This window comes from Elaeis guineensis, chromosome 9 (assembly GCF_000442705.2).
Source record: "Elaeis guineensis isolate ETL-2024a chromosome 9, EG11, whole genome shotgun sequence".
Taxonomy (NCBI): Eukaryota; Viridiplantae; Streptophyta; class Magnoliopsida; order Arecales; family Arecaceae; genus Elaeis; species Elaeis guineensis.
The window spans coordinates 74,551,664-74,573,125 of record NC_026001.2 but is presented as its reverse complement, the minus strand read 5'-3'; the positions used below and the strand labels follow the sequence as shown (position 1 = coordinate 74,573,125).

The following is a 21,462-nucleotide window of genomic DNA, read 5'->3' as shown; positions in this document are numbered from 1 at the left end:
TTTTTAATTTTTTAAAATTTTTGATCTTTTTAACTATTGGTGATGAAAAAATTTTCATCATAAATACTTGATTTTCATCATAAATAATCAAGTATTTATGATGGAATTATTTTTTATCTCAAATAATTGATTATTTATGACATAATATTTTCATCAAAAATAATTTATAATTTTTAAAATTTTTATTTTTTTCAAAATATTACTGACAATAATATTTTTGTTGGAAATAAGCTTATTGACCATAAAAATTAGTTTTTCATCATAAATACTTAAATTATTTATGAGAAAAATATTTTCATCACTAATATTTAAAAATTTAAAATTAAAATAAATAGGATGTTATTTACGATGAAAATATTCATTGCCAATAAGTCATATTTTGGATAAAAAAAATTTTCATCGCTGATATGGGACTATTTGCGATGAAAAATTATTTTCATCATAAATATTGAATTATTTGTGATGAATATTTTTATCATTGTAAATAGCATTAATGGTGATGAAAATATTTTCATCATAAATAATTCTATCATAAAAATATTCTTTTCTTATAGTAATTTTGATTAGCTCCAACGCCCATAGTATGTATGTGAGGCTTAAAATAATATGAATAGAAGTAAGACGTCTCCTGTGCTAAGTATGCCTCACATATAAAGCCTTCAATGCGAGCTTTATTCTTAACCTTTTTTTTCAATTTATTAAGGAACCTAAGAACATAGCATTGTATGTTAGTCCATGTGATATAAAAGATTATATGGACAAAGATTTGAAATAAATATAGAAATATTATTCTTTACCTCTCAAAGGGATACATCTATCTGTATTGAATGGGTCCACCAACTTGTGCTTCATATGATAAGTGAATAGGTAAATATTCTATTAAGTCAAAGAAACTAAATGAAAATATACGTTCCAACTTACATAAGATGATAGGGATATTGTGCTCCATTTGTACTAAATCCACCTCCCGCAGCATAGTTGAGTATAAGTCTCTAAAGAATATATTCAACTTGATAAGAGGCTTCCATATTGGTTCCGATAATGCTCTAAATGCAATAGGTAACAAACATTCCATAAATACATGGCAATCATGACTCTTCATCATAAATAACTTGCCTTCGTTCATGTCCACACATTTATCCAGATTTGAAGCATACCCGTCGGGTATTTTCAACCCTCTTATCCATTCACAAATAACTCTTTTTTGGTCTAATGTGAAGCTAAAATTAGCTTTTGGTTTCACCACCTTCTCATTAGGTAACTCATAGAGCTCCAAATCTCGCCACCTACAATACTCTTTCAAGTCTATTCTTGCTTTAACATTATTCTTTGTTTTATTTTTTACATCTATAATAGTATTAAGAACATTGTCAAACATATTTTTTTCTATGTGCATGACATCTAAGTTGTGTTGGATTAAATTTATCTTCCAATATGATAATTTTCAGAATATACTCTGTTCGGTCCAATTATGACTTTCTCCATATCCATGAAATTTATATGGACCTGTTTCAGTTATTGTGGGATATCTATGAACTTTTTTCCATACTTGGTCTCCTGTTAATCTGAGAGGTGGCTCTAATCTATCAACTTTATTTTTTCGAAAGGCATCCTTATTTCTTCTAAACACATGATCAAAAGGCAAGAATTGATAATGACAATCAAACCATATATTTTTACCCTCATGCTCCAAGCGAAAAGCCTTCATTCTCTCCATACAATAAGGACATGCTAATTTTCTCACTGTACTCCACCCTGACAATATGCCATATGCTAAAAAATCATTGATTGTCCACATTAAGGCAGCCCTCATGAGAAAATTTTGCTTTCTTGAAATGTCATAAATAACTACACCCTTGTTTCATAGAACTTTTAATTCATCTATTAACAGCTGCAAATACACATCTATCATCATCTTTGGATTATGCGGTCTAGGAATGAGCAAGGTTAAAAATATATACGGAGAAATCATATACATATCAGGAGGCAGATTGTAAGATGTAACAATTACTGACCAACAAAAGTACGGTGATGCAAATAGACTGTATGGAGTAAAGCCATCAACACATAAGCCAAGTCTCACATTTCTCTAATGCAAAATCAGGATCTATACAGTCAAAATGTTTCTATGCTTCTCCATCTGATGGGTGGCACAAAACACCCTGTTCCTGTCTATTCTCATAATGCCATCTCATGTGTCCAGCTGATCTGTTTGAGGCATAAAGCTTCTTAAGGATAGGGACGAGTGGCAAATAATGCATCCTCTTGTAAGATACTTATCTATGATTCTCACTTCCCATCCTACCTGATTTGTATCAAGGATGACCACAAAACTTACAATCAGTTAAAGACTCATCATCCTTGTAATACAACATACACCCATTGAAGCAATAGTCTATTTTTTTAGCAAATAGACCAAGCTTCAAAACTAGCTTTTTTGTGAGGTATTAGGTTATCGGAAGGATTTATCTCTTTCATAAGCTCCACAAATTGATTAAAATAATGTTGAGATATATTGTTATCAGACTTGATGCTCATCATTCTAACCGCTACTGACAACTCTGAGTGATTAGTACAATCTGACCACAGCGGTTGTTGTGCTGCATGCAGCATCTCGTAAAATCTTTTAGCCTCCATATTTGGAGTCTCCTCCACATAATTTTGAGCATCCCTATTCTGATAAGCATCCACATTGCTATTATAAACATCTTCAAAATTTGGTCCAGCAGCATCAAAAATCATAGCTTCATATCTATTGGTTTGCTCATTATTATCCAATTGACCACCACTTGGAGCACTAAATTGAGCAGTACTTGAACTAACAAACTGCATTTGATCAAGACCATAATTCATAGTTGATTCATATTCCCCATGTTCTATCCAATATCAGTAGTCAGGTTTGAAACCTTTTTTATAAAGATGTACCTTCACTTCCTCTACAGTTAGATACTTTATGTTTTTGCACTTGAAACAAGGACACCTATTTTTTCTCTCACTCAAAAATATAGGTTGTCGGCATGCAAAGTGAATAAACCATTCTACCCCATTAGAAACTCATATGTATAACCTTTTCAGTCCGACAAAAGTCTATTATACATCCAACTACGATAATCACGAATGTCCATAGTCTACCAAAAATATAACACATAAGATAATCAACAATAAACATATAAAATATGATAAAAAAACGACAATAAATATAGTGTTCTAACTTCTAAGGAAGAACAATTTAATTTTCATGTAAAGTGAAGGATACTATTATTTATGACATATAAATAATTTAAATAATCATTCGTATAATAGGAATTTCTGATGCTTCAATGAAACAATTAAATTGAATATGGAGCATATGAAGTGTTCAGGAATTAAGTCAGCAAATGGATGATTCATAGTTCTTAGATTATGAAGTGAGGAATATAATAAAACACAATAAACAAAGAGACATAGTGCTGTTAAGAAGCCGCAAAAGAGTATCCCAGCAATAACTTTGAAGGAAGATACAACGCAACCAAGGAGTCATCCTACATTCTAAGAAGTTTTCTAAAAGAGCAACTGAAGGATCAGAATCTGTTTGACCAAAATAGGTCCGAGACTCCTGTAGGCTGAAAGCGAATGACTTCATTGTAGATGGTATAAGATCAGAAAAGTTAGGTTGTCATATGAGAATAAGAATATGTGCAGGCCTAATTATTTACTACAAGGATTCCTAAGGAGATCAAGGTTAGAGAGTTCCAATCATAAGTTAATCGGTGGAGATTTTTTATTCCCCAGTTTCTGCTTCTTTCTTGTAAAGATCCTGTGGATCAAATCAATGGTTTGAAAGTTATTCCTTGCGTTTGGGCTTCCTCACAGCCTCCTCTATCAAAGAAACCATATTGAAGGCCTCAAATGTAAAGAATAAAACTGAAATTTTTATATATCAATGCTGCCACTAAGTTAAAACTCTGGGAAAAAAAAACAAGGGAACTGTAGTGGTTAGATGATTTAAAAAATTTAATACCATAATTCCTGCATTATGACATCATAACAATTGAAACCAACTCAATTTTCTTTCAAGTTTATTTTCCATCATTATCCATGTCACATATCAAGCCATCTAAGCTCTAACGTTAGCTCTGCCTTCAACTCAATTTCATATCAGTTGGCAAAGGCACCAAATCCAGATACATAAATGAGCATCCCCAACTCCATGAAGCACTTCATCCAATATGCACCCTCCTCACCACTCAATTTAACATGCCAGTTAATCCAATCTCATGCCATTCATCTGAAATTCTAAGGGCCTCGTTGCAAAGGATAGGAATGGCCCAAATCCCCCGCCGCCAATGAACATTTTTTTCTCAAGCTCTACCTTCGCACCACCATCGTCTCCGACCCCCTCTTGCCCGTGCCATCTGCCTTCCCCTGCCGCCGCCCTTCCCCTCTTCCACCTCCTCCCCCTCTCCCACTGGCCCCTTTCCTTCCTCACCCTCCTCCACCTCGTCCTCTCCCTCCCTTGGCCTCTCTTTTCTTCATATAAAGTGAAGGAACGCGGCCTCCTCCTGTCCTCTTCTCTCTTCTGCCATTTGAAGAAGAAGGCAAAGTAGGAGAGAAAAAAGAAGGAAGAAGGAGAACAAGTGGTACCTTGGGATTGCAGGGAGATGGAGGTGTCGGTCTACACGATGTCGGTTTGCACAACGGCGTGGCGAGGGTACGATGAGGTGACACAGCGAGGCGACATGACGAGGGCAGTGTCGGTCTGCACGGCAGGTGATGAGGGCACGATGAGCAGCACAGCGAGGCGGCATAGCGGGAGAACAAATTGTTGAAATGAGCTATAGATCTTGATGAAATGAGCTGTGGAAATGAGCTATAGATCCCTCTGATTAGGAATGCAATCTTCTAATTAGAGGAAAATATGTTTGTATAATTCCTAAATTGCGCCCCTGAAAATTAATAAAAAGGGCCCTTTTGGTCCTAGAGAATGCATTCCTTCTTTCTCTGAAATCCTCGTCTTCACCTTCTCTTCTATTTTTTTTTGTTTTTTAACATGGTATCAGAGCACTTGTTCTATGAATACGCTCTATTCCACCTCATCTCAATCCCTAAACTTCTTCAACTACCGACCGTCCGCACCTCTTCAGATCTTTTCAAATCTTTCCCAGATCCGGCATCTCCCACACCCTGAGCCTCCACCGCTGTTGCTGCTTTCGCCGCCGCCACTGCCATCACTGCCGCTGTTGCTGCTTCCGCCGCCGCTATTGCTGCTATCGCCACTGCCATCGATGCCACCGATATTGCTACTGCCGTCGATGCCACCGTCGTATCCACCTGTGAACCATGGGATTGAGAACGGAAGCCGCTAACCTCCTTCTCATTTCTTATTAGGTATTGTTAAAAAAAAAAAAAAAGCTGGAGCACCTATACTGCAGTCTATTCTACTACCACATGTGCCATCAATCATAGGTGCTGGGTCTTATTCTGGAGCAACAATGGAGCATCTTTTGGGAGTTTCTGAATATTATCGAGGTATCTTTCATGCAACAGATATTCAACATTTTTTATTCATCATCTGAGTTTATCTCAGATCGTTGGTGAGAAAAATTCAAATACCTTTTCCTCCCTCAAGATTGTTCTTGTTTACTTAATTATTTAAGTGTTTTGTTTTGACAATGGGTGATAAAAATCCTTTAACCATGGAGGATTTAGAAAAGTTAGTGGTTAGGATGATGGAATCTCATATCTCGAGTGGTGAGTTTTCAAAGATCACCCTAGAAACAACCCGATCAAATTGGATGGGCAGGGTACCTACTTGAGTTGGACGCGACATGTTCGTCTAATTTTAGAGTCTCACAATCTTGAGGGGTTTATAAGTGGTACTGCAAAAAGCCAGAAGGAGATGGGATAGCTGTTAGATAGTGGAATTCTAATAACTCTCGGGTGGTAGCATGGCTCCTTGCCTCTATGGTACCAAGTGTTGCTCATACGATTGAGGCACTGACGAATGCTTATGAGTTATGACAGGCTGTAGCCATAACTTGTTCCTATAAAGGCAATAATATGCATGCCCATAAGATCCAACGAGAGCTTCGGGGACTTACTCAGGTTCTCGATCTGTAATAGAGTATGTTGGAGAATAAAAAAGGTTATGGAATGATTTTGATTTTTATAGTCCTTTACCCCTACTCATCCTGGTGATGTTGATGTGTTCGCAAATGGATAGAGCATCAATGCCTTGTGGATTTTTTGGATGGACTAAACCCAGAGTTTGAGTATCGATGCTCTTCTATTCTTAGTATACAGGAGTGGCCAACTCTTGATAAAGCTATTTCCTTGGTTCTTAGTGAAGAAACTCGATTAGCCACTATATCTTCTTCTACGAACACAGCTATACGATCTGCACTTGTGGTACAGCCAACTACTCTTGGAAGCTCTTCTCCTATAAATTCTGCTCAAGAAACTCAGCCTCGACCTCGTGGGGTTAAGACTTGTGACCACTGTCATAAGTCGGGCCACATCAAAGCTTATTGCTATGAGCTGCATGGTCATCCAACTAGAGGCCGTGGTCGTGGTGGTCGTTTGGTAGAGGCCGAGGTCAGTATAATCAGGCTCATTTTTTTTTATGAGAGATTTATCAGTCGAAGAAATATAATTTTTGAAAAAATTTAGATCTGGTGTAAATATTTCTGAAAGCAGCACTGTGGCTTCCACGGAAGATTCTTCAAATCAACCAACCAGTTCTCTCTATTAGGGTAATTTTGCCCAAATAGGTATGATGATCAAATTCATGCTCTTAACTATAGTAATTTTTCTCCATGGGTAGTTGACTCTGAGCATCCAATCATATGACTGGATCCTTTAGAGAGTTTGTATCTTATATTCCTATTCTGGTCGTGATAAAGTTCGTCTTGCTGATGGCTCTTTACCCCTATTTCTGGGAAAGGATCTATTAAATATACTTCTGAATTACCCTTATCATCTGTTCTACATGTCTCTAGATTTTTTATCAATCTCCTATCCATTAGTGCTATTACGAATGATCTTGATTGTGCCGTAATTTTTTCAAAACACATTGTGTCTTTCAGAAGTCAAGGATAGAGAGAAACTTGGGACTGGCATAATGCGTAATGGGCTCTACTATTTAGAGGAGGAGTGTTCGGAGGCTATTCAGAAATCAGTTTAACAGTTTCATCTTCACAAGAGGAAGACCTGTTGCTCCAGCACCGCAGGCTTGGTCATCTTCCATTTATTCTCTTAGCTCATATGTTTCCAACTATTTTTGAATCATATAATAAAGAGAAGCTTGTATGTGATCCTGTGTACTAGCTAAACACACTAGAAGTGCTTATCCAAGCTCAGGCCTGCATAGTAAAGCAATGTTTGAGGTAGTTTATTTGATGTATGGGGACCTGTGGGACCACCGCTATTTTTGGTCATCAGTGGTTCGTTACTTTTATTGATTATTTTAGTCGTTGCACTTGGGTTTATTATTGAAAAAAAAGAATGAAGTGTTTCAGTCATTTAGAGATTTTCATAAAATGATTGGTACTTAATATGGAGCAACTCTTAAGATTTTTTGCTTGATAATGGGACAAAGTATCTTAATAAGAATTTGAGGAGTATGCACATAATAATGGTATTATAATCAAATGACTTGTGTTGACACACCGGCTCAAAATGGAGTTGCTGAAAGAAAGAATAGACACCTACTTGAAGTGACAAGATGTTTGATATTTTCTATGAATGTTCCTAAGTTCTTATGGGGAGAAGTAGTGTTAACTGCAGCATATCTAATTAATCGAATGCCACTTCAAACTTTGGACTATAAGACACCTCTTGAATGCCTGTAAGGAACTAATTATTTCATAATTCCCCCCAAGGTATTTGGCTGTGTTTGTTTTGTTCGAGATCATCGACCTTCGGTTGGCAAGCTTGATGCTTGTGCCCTCAAGTGTATTTTTGTTGGTTATTCCTCTACTCAAAAAGGGTACAAATATTGGTGTCCGATTGAGTGAAAATTATTTATCAGCATGGATGTAACATTTCGGGAGTCTGAGCCATTATATATATCTTCTGTGTCCTCTTCCTCTCCCGTCACTCTGGAACTAGTCGAGAGGGGGAGTTTCTGGAGGAAATTACTGTAGATGTTGGTACAAATGGTGGATCTGATACTCAGAGAGAGTTTATTTCTATTAATGCTAGTTCTGACACTCAAGGAGAAGTATCTAAAACACATCTGAGACTCTCTCACAGCCTGTTACTTCAGTTTCATCTGATTCATCTCCTCTCTCAGAGCCTATTACGCATTCTCCATTCTCCAGGTCTTCCTCTCCTGTCCCGATGGTTTCATCTTCTACGATGAATGGTAATTCTCCTATACCTTTCATTCATTTTACATTAGATAATGATGATCTAAATATTCTTATTACTTTACGTAAGCCTACTCGTCATGCTGGTATTCCTGCTCGACTTAAGGATGGAGTGGGGTACAAATATGACATCACTAATTTGTATCTTATGAGTCTCTCTCTCCATCTTATCAGAGTTTTATAGCTTCTTTGTCCTCTGTCTCCATACCCAAGAATTGGAAGGTTGCTAAGGAAGACCCCAAATGGAAAGTCGCCATACTTGAGAAAGTGTGAGCACTAGAAAAAAATAATACATGGGAACTTGTATCTTTGCAGCTGGTAAACAAATTGTGGGATGCAAATAGATTTTTACAGTTAAGCAGACACCTGAAGGTACTGTTGAACGGTACAAAGCTCGTTTGATAGCAAAAGGATATACACAGACTTATGGCATCGACTATGATGAAACTTTTGCACCTGTTGCAAAAATGAACTCTGTTAGAACCCTTATATCATGTGCTGCTAACTTTGGATGCGATCTGTTCCAGCTTGATGTAAAGAATGCTTTTCTTCATGGAGAATTTCAGGAGGAGGTATATATGGATATTCCTCAGGATTTGCTATCGCTTAGATAGTGGGCAAAGTATGCCAGTTACGATGCTCTCTTTATGGTCTGAAGCAGTCATCTCGTGCTTGGTTCAATTGCTTCCTGTGAGCAATCATTCAGATGGGTATAAATAGAGCAATGTAGATCACACACTCTTCTTTCAGCACAACAAGGGTAAGATTGCTGTTTTGATCGTCTATGTTGATGATATTTGGTCACAGGAGATGATTCTGAAGAGATAGCTCATTTGAAGGCTCAACTGGAACAGGCATTTGAGGTGAAGGATCTTGGACATCTTTGATATATTTTTGGGATAGAAGTTGCTCGTTCTTCAAAAAGAATTTCCCAAAGAAAATATATTCTAGATCTTCTTATAGAAATCGATATGTTGGGATGTCGACCTTTTGCCACTCCTATTGAACAAAATCATCGACTAGTAGCCGATATCGGTGTCCCTGTTGATCGAGAATGTTATCAACGATTGATAGGGCATTTGATTTATCTATCTCATACGTGGCCTGATATTGCATTCATCTTAATGTGGTAAGTCAGTTTATGCATGATCCATTCAGTTCATATGGATGCTGTGACATGGATACTTCGTTACCTCAAAAGCTGTCCTGATCGTGGTTTGCTTTATTCTTGTCATGGCAACCTACGGGTGGAGTGTTATATAGATGCTGATTGGGCTGGATCACTTAATGACCATCACTCTACCTCAGGTTGTTGTACTTTTGTTGAGGTAATCTAGTCACTTGGTGAAGCAAGAAACAGAATGTAGTTGCTCGATCTACTACTGAAATAGAGTATCGAGCTATGGCACATGGCGTGTGTGAAATTTTATGGTTGCGGATCTTATTATTGGATCTAGATCTTTATCAGTCATCGCCCTTATGCTATATTGTGACAACAAGTAGCAATCAATATTGCTAATAATCCAGTACAGCATGATCGGACGAAGCACATCAAGATCGATCGACATTTTATCAAGAAAAGCTTGATGCCAGAATCATTTGTATGCCTTATGTGCGATCTGCTAGTCAACTAGCAGACATTTTGACCAAAGGTCTTAGTGTGCATTCTTTTTCATTTATTCATGACAAGATGGTCTTTATGATATCTATAACCATCTTGAGGGGGAGTGTTGAAATGAGCTGTAGATCTTGATGAAATGAGTTGTTGAAATAAGCTGTAGATTCCTCTGATTAGGAATGTAATCTTCTAATTAAAGAAAATATGTTTGTATAATTCCTAAATTGAGCCCCTGAAAATTAATAAAAAGGGCCCTTTTGGTCTAGAGAATGCATTCCTTCTTTCTCTGAAATCCTCATCTTCACCTTCTCTTCTATTTTTTTTCTGTTTTTCAACACAAATGAGGGCATGGGCAGTGGGGATTTGGGGTGTCACAAATGAGGAAGAGGAAGGGATTTGGGTGGTGGGACTGGCCTCTCACGAACGAGGGCATGGGCGGTGGGAGTGGCCAGTCACGAACGAGGGCGTGGGCGGTGAACAAGGGCGTGGGTGGTGAGGTGGGTTCCCAAATTCCATATTTTATATCGAATCAGAGTTTATTGAATTCTTACTCAGCCTAACCTGATCTGATTGTTATATAGATCTAATTTGGGTCTCCTAACCTACCATCTAACTCTACCCAAATTTGATATGCCCATCCACCGAAGATGAGGGAAAGGTTGGTGTTAAGCCCGTCTTTCGTCTATAGTCTACTCTCCTTAAGTTCCGATTAGAGATTAGTGCTATATAATAGTGGCATCCATCCTTAATTAACCAGTTTGAAATGGTGTCATCATCTCGCTAATCCATGATTCTTAATTTGATTCTATTCACATCATGATACCAATAAACTTGATCTAATGTCAATGTCGGCCCTTAAACATATGTCAATGATCTAATGGAGATATGGTGGCTTGATAAACATATGTCAATGATCTAATATCAATGTTGGCTCGATCCAACAGCATGATATGTACCCTCTCGACTGACATCATGATATCGATAAACTTGATCTAATGTCAATGTCGGCCTGTTAAACATATGTTAATGATCTAATAGAGACATGGCGGCTCAATAAATATATGTCTATGATTTAATGTCAATGTTAGCTTGATAAATATATATCAATGATTTAATGTCAATGTCGGCCCGTTCCAGTAGTATGATACGTACCCTCTTGATCCGATCATCAAACCTTTGTGACGAACTCGAGTCAATCATGATGTTGGTCCAATCTCAACCTGATCCCATCCTCTCTAGATGTGATCGTATCCTAGTCAAGCTCAATGTCAGTCTGATTATACTCTTAAACCAATGCAGGAACCTAAGCCTAGGTCAACCCAATCACACCCTAGCATCAACGATACATATACAATTGCAAGAACCATGATTTGGGGCCGATACCATAATACGTGTTAGGAAATATGTCCTAAAGTCAATCATTTGGATGATTGTACTCTTTGTAATTGTATATGAATTATGAATGAATAAAAGTTATTTTGATATTTTTCATCATAAGTTGTACATCTTTCTTATTGAAACTCTTGTGTTATGATGAAGTCCTTAGAACTATATGACAATCAATAAAAAAAAATTTATCAAATAGTTTTTAAACATGTTTGTGATCAAATGATACGTCATTAAAGGACTTAATGATGATGATGTTCATTGAGAATAGATCGTTATGTGCCATATAGATTAGTTGTCCTTATAACCAAGGAGTGTAGAGATACTTGTATGACATACAGGTGAGATATAGGAGTACATCATCATTGAACAAGTGACTCACCTGTAGAGTACTTTGTTGTTAAGAGCAGCTCATGAAGCATATGGACATAAGTATCTCTCAAACCTGAGATCACTATAGTGACTTGCAAACAACTCACTGTGCTTTGGTATCAGACTACCTGCATTTCTAATGCAGTGATGGAAGGCTATTGGGTACAGTCAAGTACTTACGAAATCTACGTATGGATCAAGATGGGATTGATCCCTCCATATTATAGGAGATAATGCATCACTGTATTTCAATTTAGTAAATTCTGGGCTCGGATAATCTATGTGATGGATGTGAAAGGTTAAAATATAATGTCGATGACTCATTCAGGGCTGATAGTTAAACCCTAGATTTTCTTTGAGCATTCAAGATCAAAGGGATAAATTATGTGGTAACCATATGCATAGGTTCTTGAATATTTCCTTGCAAATATTTGACCTATCCGAATATTGAAAATCATTGATAGATGGTAACTTTGATTAGTACAAAAAATGCTTCCTGTGCTACCGGCTTAGTCTATGGAGTCACGTACAAGATCAACAACGTAGGAAAGAATTGATCTAAGTCTATGAGTTCAATTTGAAAGTATGTGACTTGATTGAATGAATAGATTAGCTTGATTAAGAATTAAGTTAAGAGTCATACAGGATTAAACAAGTTGACTATGTCTAGTTAGCACTAGATATGAGATTCAGGTTTAATTTTGGAGATGATAATGATCTGATCAATAATCCAAGAGATTTATGAGAGAATCAATTTATATCCTAATTAATTTTAGATTAGATATGATTTAATTAAAAATTAATTAGATTAAAAATCTAAGTTAGATTTGGATTAGAATCCTAATTAGTTTAGGATTGGCAGGCTCTTCGAATCTGGTTCAAATCAGGTTCAAATCGGATCCAACACGAGTCAAATTTGAGTCCATTTGGTTTAGAACCAAAGAGTCCCAATTACCTAAGATTCTCTCTCATAAGGTGGTCGACCAAAGAAGGGAGGAGGCTGATTTTTTTCACCCCATATTGTGAGTGCGTGGGGGCTTCACACGTAAGGAAAGGAGAAGTCCTTTCTTTCTTACCTCTTCTTTTTTAAGTGGGATTTCTTGTTGGACAAGGACTCCTAACTAATTAGGATATTGATCTAATATAGGATGCCTCACCTATTTATTGGAAAGCCCTCTAACCACCAAAAAAAAAGAAGTTTTGTGGGACAAAACCAAAAGAAAAATACCGTGAGGTTAGGAAGAATTTTGTGCGACAAAATACAATAGGGAGGGTGCTATTTTTGGGCGTGTCTTCTTGGAGTTCTTTTCTTCTTGATGTGAAGAGATCCTCCCCAGCTTCCATCTATGAGATTGGATCTTAATGGACTCCCCTTGCTGCCCTTCAGAAGGAGCAACATCCCAAGGTATCATCCCGCTTTCCTACGGAGTTTGGCGTGCGTGCGAAGTAGAGGACCTGTGTGTTTAGGCCTTGCGAGATATTGAATTCAAGCAACCTTTGAGGATTTGATCTTCATTCGACTATGATCAAGATAATCCATAATTATTATGCAAGTTTTTGTATAGAAAAATTTTCAAAACATACCCTGAGGATCCAATCAGATCGAAGACTTTCCTTTCAAATGGTAACAGAGCAGGATTAATACATGCTATGCATAGTTAATTTTTTTTCATATTTTTATATGAGATATATGATTAGATTTTTATGTAGGATATTACATCTAATTTAGACCTATTAATTGAAAAATGTTTGATTTGATTTTGATCAGATTTTAGGAATAAAATCAATAGTTGATTGAAGTTAGTTATAAATCTGTTATAACATAATTTTCTTGATGCAAATTTTTTCTAAAATAACAATCAAATTAAAATCTATTTTAAATCTATTTTAATAAATTTTTTTTTGATATTATTTTGGATTGAAAGTTAGATTTAATCAAGATCTGAATTAAATTTATTTTGATAGATTTTTAGATCTAATTTTAAGCAAAATTTTGCACAACACAAAATCAGGTCTAACCAAAATTTTATTTTTATGCATTCATATGTGTGTTTGAATTATTTTTCTATGAGATTTCAGATCTAATTTAAATATTTTATATGCTATATAAAAATAGATTCAGATCTAAAATTTATACAAAATTTATCTAAAATTAATCTGATGTATTGATCTAATTAAATTAGATAAATAATATGAACGATATGATCATGTTTATATGAATGTATGCCTATTTTGATTATTGCATATGTAGATGTAATTAGTTCTTAAAATTAGATTTTAGATCTTAGTAGCCCAGTATTCGAATTGAGATGATCACTAAGCCATCCGATCATAAGAGAAAGTAGGAATTGAGTCCCTCTCTTATCAATTTGATGGATTCTCTTATGACGTATAGAGATGCCACTATGATCAAGTCTCATGAAGAAGAACAATAAAAAAAATTTAAAATTATTTTGATTATAAATATATTTAGATTAGATCTAAAATAATTTATAATTTATTATAATTTTAATAAAATTAATTCAGATACAAAAATTATTTTAAGATCTGAATTATAGGTTACATATGATGTAGTCGATAGAGATCTAAATTATGCTATGATGCATGTGATGTACATAAGTAATTTAGATCAAATTTATGTATGTTTAACTATTAATTATAAATCTAAAAATTAGATTTTAAGATCTGAATATTGCATGACATATGATGTATGATTCACTTGAAACTCTAATAGAATAGTTTACAAATTGAAACACACAGTTCACACACTTAATTTGGAATTAAGTGGTTTAGATTTAAGAATTGAAGATGTTAAGACACCTCATAAATCGATAGGCCTTGGGTTAGCATGAATTAGATCTTCTAATTAGGTTAGACCTAGGGTTAGAAATAAATATGGACTAATTAGAGAAACTGATTAAATTTAATCAAGAGTTGAATTAGATTAAGTCAGAATTTTTCTAGATCAACCTCAATAGTTGTAGTTTGATCAAGTCCATATTTTTGACTATACCAAATAGACCGAATCATGACTCAATGGTTTAGTTCAAGTTTTTTGGTTGACCCAACTGAAACTGATCGACCAATTGATGTCTAAGATAAGTTTGACAATATTGCTTGACAATATGATTGGTAGTTTTTAATTGACAGTTTGCTTACCTAACTATTTCGATGGTGTCTAAGGCAAACCGAGGCAAACCCTCCCTCCGATCTCACTTACCTAGCCAATATGGTAGATTATATTTTAATTAGGTCACTAACTAGTCCTCTTCATGACTTGATAAAGTCAGTAGAAGAATTTATGATTGCTAGTTGATCTCTTCTCTTATTCTCAAATCATTAAATCAGTTCGATTGAGTTAGGTGCCATTTAACCAACTTATCTATAGTCCTCTTTATGACTTGGTGAAGTTAGTGGGAGGATTTAAGACTCATCGATCAATTGCTTGTCAAAATATTATAGCTAATTTTTTTAAATTATTAGATCTATAAAATGAGCTAGTTATGAGAATAACTAGATCATAGCCTCCTATTAAGGTGGATGATAATGGATCCAATACTCTAGGTAAGCATTGCAGACCCATAGGCCTAGTGTTTATTTGGATATTAGAATTATCATTCATTATATGATGGCTCAGTCGTGTGTCTCTGATGGGTGGTCAAGTTAACCGACCATAGTCGGGTCTGATCATTTGTTGGTTAGATGGGCTGAGAATAGTCATGTTAATGGTTGAACCTAACCAGGACTTTCAATGGAGGCTCTAGCCTATGAAATAAAACCTGAGGTAAAATTAATTACTAGATGTTGTTTAGAGAAATAATTAGTTAAGAATCTATCCATAAATGCACATGGGTTGGCCGGCCATAGTCGGGCTCGTGTACAATCTATATGGATTTTAGTATCCACTAAGGAATTAAAGTAATTCCTCGAATTGGAGCTAGAGGCTATCAATTTATTTAAAATAGTGAGAAGATCTTTAGACTAAAGTTCAAATCTTTAGAATTAAATAATTCATATACTAATAGGTCTTTTATTTTTCTTTCAATTATGGCTAGTAGTTTATCACTCCGCTCACTGTTGGACAATGATAAGTTTATGGGATCCAATTTCGATAATTGGTATCGAAAGTTGAGAATAGTTTTCGAGTATAAGAGGATCCTATATGTAATTACGGATTTAGCACCTAAAGTATCAGCTCCCAATTCAGATGCAATGGTTAGAAACACTTATCAAAAGTGGTTTAATGACTATATGATAGTACGTTGCATAATGAGGGCTGCTATGAGTGATGAATTTAATTGCAAATTTGATGATGCTTAACCAAAGAGATGCTTCAAATGTTAAATGAGTCCTCTGGCACACTTAATGATATATCCTCAACATGGCATAGATCTTCTAAGAGAGAAAGAAAATACAAGGTGCAGAAAAATCATGGTGATCCTAAGCAGTCTAATGCAGACCAAAGAGGCAGAAACGAATGAGCCCAGAAAGAGAAATTAGCAAAGGATTGCTGGATAAGATACTTATATGATAACACCTTATAATTTCTCTATCTGTGATACTACTAGCTAGGTATTGGATACGTAAAGTCTAATTCATATCTATAATTTATTATAGGAACTTCAGATTAGTAAAAAATTTGAGAAGAACGAATGATTCCTAAATATTGAAGATGGAAGAGCTGTTCCAGTTCTAATTATAGGAAAAGCTCAACTTACTCTCAATTCAAATGCCATTATTTTAGATGACTATCATTATTATCCATCTTTCTTTATGAATATTATTTCCATAGGTCTTTTGGATAAGGATGGTTATAATTTTTCTATAAAAAAAATTACTGTGATATCATTATGAATGGTGTCACAATTATGTATGGATAATTGAAATATGGCATTTATACATTATCACACCTTGTTAGTATAATATACACATTGAACAAATATTTAGAATAGATAATATCATAGATGCCTACCTTTGGTATTGTAAACTCGATCATATAAATAAGAATATGATAAACAAGTTAACTTAAGAAAGAATCCTCGATATCAATGATTGTGAATCATTGTCGATCTGTAAGTCCTGTCTTCTTGGGAAGATGACCAAGTCACCCTTTATTAGAAAGAATGAATGAGATAGTGATGTTCTAGATCTAGTACATAGTGATGTATGTGGACATATGAACATAGGTGCCAGAAGAGAATATTACTACTTCATTATATTTACTGACGATCTATCGAGGTATGGGTACGTCTACCTTATGAAGCATAAGTCCAAATCATTTAAAATATTCAAACGATTCTATAATTAGATAAAAAAATAAACTGAAAAGAGTATTAAAATTTTTCGATCAGATCGAGGAGATGAATATCTTTTCAATAAATTTTTGATATATATAGGAGAAAATAAAATTCTCTCATAATGGATCCCTCCTGAAACACCACAGCATAATGGCATCTCGAAAAGGAGGAATCAAATTCTATTGGATATGGTTCGATCCATGATGGACTTTGCAAGTTTGTCGATCTTTTTTTGGGGTTATGCACTAGAGACTATGTGCTATATTCTGAACAATATTTGAGCAAATTGATCACAAAAACTCCATATGAGATATGGACTAGATATTTGCCGACACTCTCTCATCTTAGGATTTGAGATTGTCTAGCTTATGTAAAATATTTACAGATCAACAAACTCGGACCTAAATTCGATAAGTATTATTTTATGAGATATCTAAAAGAAACTAAAGGGTATTATTTCTACCTTGTTGAAGAATAAAAATTATTCGTCAGCAATAAGGTAGTCTTTTTGGAAAAGAAGTTCCTTAGTGAAAGAACTGATACCTCTAAGGTTGAACTTGATGAAGTTCAATTGGGAGAAGAACTAACGCAAATAATTAAAAATATAGAACCAAATTTGATTAGATCAAATCCAGAGCCCATTATCGAGGCACCTTTAAGGAGATCCAGTAGAATACCGTATTAGCAGGATAGATACTGTAGTTTCTTGATCCAGGATGATGATCCTGTTGAACTCAATGAGAATGATGAAGATTTGATCACCTACATAGATGCCATGCAAAGGTTCGACCCTGAGAAATGACTTGAGGCCATGAAATCTGAGATGGAGTCCATGGAGATCAATAGTATATGGACACTTGTAGATCTACTCGAAGGGATTAAACCCATAAGGTGTAAATGGATATTTAAAAGAAAAAGAGATGCAGACAGGAAGATGGAGATCTATAAAGCCCGTTTGGTTGTCAAAAGATATCATCAATATTATGGTATTGACTATGATGAAATATTTTCTCCTGTGGTCTTGCTCAAGTTTATTCAGATTATGCTTGTGATAGCGGCACACTTTGATTATGAGATCTGGCAAATGGATTTCAAAACCACTTTTCTTAACAGGAAGTTGAAAGAAGAGGTGTATATGATACAACCTGAAATGTTTATATCTACGGATGAATTAAAAGTGTGCAAGCTTCAGAGATCCATTTATGGATTGAAACAAGCATCACTACAATAGAACAGGGTATTAGTGATGCAAAAAATTCATCACTAATATGAGATTTTCATCGGTAATAGTTATTAGCAATGAAATTATCATCACTCATATTTTATCATAAATAATGGTATCGTTGATAATTTTTTACGATGAAAATTTTTTTTTTATCATCAATAATTGATATTATCGATCAAAATTTTCATCATTAAATTTTTTTTTTTGAAAACTATTCGAGATGAAAAATTTTTATCATAAAAAAAGTAATTTATGATGAATTATACATCATTAATAAAAAATAATTTAAAAAATTATTTATGATGAAATACTTTCATTGTTATTAATTTAATTAAAATTTTTATAAAATTTAGATTTATAAAAAAAATATTAGCGACGTAAAAGTTTCATCGTAAATACGATAATTATCAATAAAAATTTTTATCACTACTAAATTAGTAATTATTTATGATGAAATTATTTTCATCATTAATAATTTAATATAAAATTTTAATATTTTTAAATTTATTAAAAAATTATTTACGACCAATTATTTTCATTGCTAATAGGATTTTTGGTGATCAAAATTTTATCAAAAATAATTCCATCACTAAAAATTTATACATAATTATTTTAAATAATTTATGAATATATATTTTTAATTTATATTTATAATATTTTTTATTTATAATCTATAAAATAAAAATAAAAAATTCATACAATAAATAATAAATAAATTTTATCATTTTATTAAATTAAACTAAAATTATAAAAAATTTAAAATAAAAATAAAAAGTAATATAAACAGACGTCAAGCATCGGCATCTGCAGAAGAGGAACGGGTTGGGAAAGGGGAGCGCTCAAAGGAACTCAAACCGGCTTGCTGCTGCATCATCCACTCCATCTGCACCATCTGCTTCATCATCTGGGTCTGGAGCAGCTGGTAGTCATCGACATATATAGCCAACTCATCAACTCGCTGCTCAGCCCACTGTCGATCCTCAGTAGCCTGCCTTTATATCTCCATCAGTCGAGCATCGCAGGCGGCATGGATATCAGCTCTGGACGAGCGTGAGGATGAGAGAGCACTGATCCCATACCCTAGACTCCTAACATAATAGGGTCTCGTACCAAGCACTTGATCATAGATCTCATCATCTGTGGATGCGGTCGAGCCCTTAGGGATAGGCTGGGATCTGATGCCTATCATACAATCCTGAAAATTAAAATTGTAGCTATTTTAATTTTATACTAAAAATTAAATTATGAATGAAAAAAATAATTAAAAAAATTTATAAAAAGCTCCTGGCTCTGCGTCGTCCCTCTCCTAACCATCGCTAGTAGGTCCACTGACTGTCGCTAGTGGATCCACTGGTAGATATTGATCTTATTAAGAAGCTCATCACTCTCTGCATCTCTCTGTAATTTGAGAATAATTAATTAAAAAATTTTTAAATAGTTAGAGAGTTAAAATATGTTAATTAAAATTACTTACCATCTGCTCTATATGACGAGCGAATGACCTCGAACCCCCATAATATGGCATGGTTTGTCTCGCCCGATTCATGATGTTCTGGGCACATCGCTTTGTACAGTTAGCAGTCAAATTCATAGGTAACAAACTAATTTAAAAATAAATGATTCAATCATTAAACTTTAAAAAAAAAAGAAGTTTGGATGTGTAACCTGATATGCTGGATCCTTGTAATGCCGATATGCGAAAGCCCAATCATCCATAGTGTGCTAGACCAAGCTGAATATTGCACGAGTTACTTGCAAAGTACGAATACTTTGCATCAAAGTCTTTCAATACTACGGAGTCGGTCAGGTGGCTAAGTATGTTTTCCTCTAAAACCCACTGCTCATGATGCCATCTCATTTATTCAGCTGTCTTTATGGATATATACAACCTTTGAAGTTTTAGAATTAATGAAAAATATCTCAAAATCTTTTGAGGTATCTTCTTTCCTTTCTTGTTATCAATTTTGTAACTTAGCTTACCGCATTTTGGACATTTAGTTGCCTGTTCGTTATCTTTATAAAATAATATATAATCATTTTTGTAGGCATGTATAGAAATATAGCCAAGTCTCAATTTTGTATGTATATTTTTGCTTCAGAATATGATTTCAGAAGTCTTTCTCTATCGGAAAGAGCTACTTTAATCAATATCAAATTTTGATCAAATGATGTTTGACTCCATCAGTTCATGATTTTAATATGAAGTAATTTTATCAAAAACTCTAACTTGGAGAACTTTGCACAATTTGGATAGAGTGGCTCTCATGCATCCCTTACAAGTTTTGCAAACTATTCAGAAGTCCTTCTATCTTAAGTCGGATATTATGTTCATAATCAGAATTACCTTCAAGAGCAATAGTACTCATATGTACATTGAACAAATATCCTGATGCAAATCATCCAATAGTTCTTCTATACCATCATGTTCGATAGGTTCAGCAACATCACTATCATTTCAGTATCGTCATCGTCACGCACAACTTCATTCGGATCACTCTCCCTATGCCATATCCAGCGAGTATACTTTTTGTCCATACCATAATATAGCAGATGCTCATCAACAAGTGTTATGTGATGATATACCATATTGACACATCTCTTGCATAGATACTTTATCCGACTAGCACTGTCAGCCTTATGCTATGCAAACTCAATAAAATCTCGAACATCTTTTTGATATTCAGGCAAAAAAAATTTTCTAGCATTCATCCAACTTTTGTTGATATCCATCTAACAACAAACATGAAAACCATTAACAACAAAAAAAATTTAGTGGTATTCATCCAAATCGGATTTTGACCCAGATTTTGGACCAAATTCTAGACCATATCCCAATCCAGATCTAGACATGAATTATTTTATACAAAACAGCATACATTAAAGAATACAGACTGAATAGTAATACAAAAAATCTCTTTCCACTAATTTAATGAAGCAAAAATGTATGATTCTATCTATTTCAAATCATTACTAACAGGTATGGCCCTATCCTTTTAAAAAAGTAATAATCTTATTATTATTATTAGTCAATATTTTATTTCATTATTGTATAAATTTTAGCAGCATCTCTCCATGATTCTTCAAGTATACGATGTGAATATGGTACCTACGCATCCTATCCACTATATACTCAAAAAATAGTGAAAAATAACTATTAAGTACCATATAATGAAATAAAATATTAACTATTAACAATAATAAGATTATTATTTTTTT

General features: G+C 34.5%; 1 pseudogene; it reads right to left on the bottom strand.

Annotated features, from left to right (window-relative positions):
• Nucleotides 1–793: 793 nt before the first annotated feature.
• LOC140851496 (uncharacterized) lies at nt 794–2,853 on the bottom strand (annotated as a pseudogene).
• Nucleotides 2,854–21,462: the final 18,609 nt, after the last annotated feature.